Raw genomic sequence first — 2,036 nt, 5'->3', positions numbered from 1 at the left:
ACGACTTTTACTTCCTCTAAATGATCAAGTTTGGTCATCTTTCCGGCACACAGGCGCGACCCGAAAGCCGCTCCAGCAGCCAGTCCGAAGACCTCACTAAATCATTCAATCGGTAGTAGCGACGGGCGGTGTGTACAAAGGGCAGGGACGTAATCAACACGAGCTGATGACTCGTGCTTACTGGGAATTCCTCGTTCAAGGGGAATAATTACAAGCCCCTATCCCTATCACGAAGGAGGTTCAACGGGTTACCCAGTCCTACCGGACAGGGGCAATCACACGCTGATTCCTTCAGTGTAGCGCGCGTGCGGCCCCGGACATCTAAGGGCATCACAGACCTGTTATTGCTCTGTCTCGTGCGGCTAAACGCCGCTTGTCCCTCTAAGAAGATCGACCGACACGTGTGATCAGTCGTCTATTTAATAGGCTAGAGTCTCGTTCGTTATCGGAATTAACCAGACAAATCGCTCCACCAACTAAGAACGGCCATGCACCACCACCCACTGAATCAAGAAAGAGCTCTTAATCTGTCAATCCTTCCAGTGTCCGGGCCGGGTGAGTTTCCCCGTGTTGAGTCAAATTAAGCCGCAGGCTCCACTCCTGGTGGTGCCCTTCCGTCAATTCCTTTAAGTTTCAGCTTTGCAACCATACTTCCCCCCGGAACCCAAACACTTTGGTTTCCCGGAAGCTGCCCGCCGAGTCGTTTGAGGAACTCAGGCGGATCGCTGGTTGGCATCGTTTATGGTTAGAACTAGGGCGGTATCTGATCGCCTTCGAACCTCTAACTTTCGTTCTTGATTAATGAAAACATTCTTGGCAAATGCTTTCGCAGTAGTTCGTCTTGCGACGGTCCAAGAATTTCACCTCTAGCGTCGCAATACGAATGCCCCCGTCTGTCCCTCTTAATCATTACCTCGTGTTCCGAAAACCAACAAAATAGAACCGAGGTCCTATTCCATTATTCCATGCACCATTATTCAGGCGTTTCGCCTGCTTTGAGCACTCTAATTTTTTCAAAGTAAACTTGCCGGCCACCCAAGACACTCAATCAAGGGCACCGAGGGAAAACCGGCAGGATGTTTAGGCCAGGAAGTAACCGCCAAAGCGGACCCCCTGTCTAGAACTGAGATCCAACTACGAGCTTTTTTAACCGCAACAACTTTAATATACGCTATTGGAGCTGGAATTACCGCGGCTGCTGGCACCAGACTTGCCCTCCAATAGATCCTCGTTAAAGGATTTAGAGTGTACTCATTCCAATTACGGGGCCTCGATAGAGTCCCGTATCGTTATTTTTCGTCACTACCTCCCCGTTCTGGGAGTGGGTAATTTGCGCGCCTGCTGCCTTCCTTGGATGTGGTAGCCGTTTCTCAGGCTCCCTCTCCGGAATCGAACCCTGATTCCCCGTTACCCGTTACGACCATGGTAGGCGCATAACCTACCATCGACAGTTGATAAGGCAGACACTTGAAAGATGCGTCGCCGGTGCTAGACCGTGCGATCAGCCAAAAGTTATCCAGAGTCACCATCATTTGCGGACCGAGGTCCGATTGGTCTTGGTCTAATAAATGCGCTCGTCCCGTGAGGTCGGAGCTTTGTTGCATGTATTAGCTCTAGAATTACCACAGTTATCCAAGTAGGAAAGTACGATCTAAGGAACAACGGCTGGATAATGAGCCATTCGCGGTTTCACCTTATTTCGGCATGTACTTAGACATGCATGGCTTAATCTTTGAGACAAGCATATGACTACTGGCAGGATCAACCAGGTATCTTTTCTCGTTCGGTGCAAGCCACCCGCTCCAACGGCGAGTAGAAACACCACTCTCGAATCGGCAGACGCGTGGCTAGATACACGCCTGCCGTTCTCTGTCTACTTCGTGTCACCAATCACGAGACAGACCTCTTACACACTCTAGAGTACGAGTTCTCCAAAACAACAGTTCCGATAAAACGAAACAAACTAGGGCGTATCAGGAAGAACCGACCTTCGGAGGACAGCTCAACCCACACTAAGCTATATCGAAAATGATGCA

At 50.0% G+C, this 2,036-nt stretch overlaps 1 non-coding gene across 1 annotated transcript in view; it reads right to left on the bottom strand.

Annotated features, from left to right (window-relative positions):
• Window positions 1-1,772, bottom strand: part of LOC143247999 (small subunit ribosomal RNA) — a 1,811-nt gene extending 39 nt beyond the window's left edge. The window contains exon 1 of the ribosomal RNA XR_013026787.1: window positions 1-1,772. This exon is cut by the window's left edge and continues 39 nt beyond it. This is a non-coding gene — a ribosomal RNA (small subunit ribosomal RNA).
• Between the last annotated feature and the right edge of the window lie 264 nt (window positions 1,773-2,036).

This window comes from Tachypleus tridentatus, chromosome 3 (genome assembly GCF_004210375.1).
Source record: "Tachypleus tridentatus isolate NWPU-2018 chromosome 3, ASM421037v1, whole genome shotgun sequence".
Taxonomy (NCBI): Eukaryota; Metazoa; Arthropoda; class Merostomata; order Xiphosura; family Limulidae; genus Tachypleus; species Tachypleus tridentatus.
The sequence above is the reverse complement of the archived record's forward strand: the minus strand, read 5'-3'. Positions and strand labels throughout refer to the sequence as shown.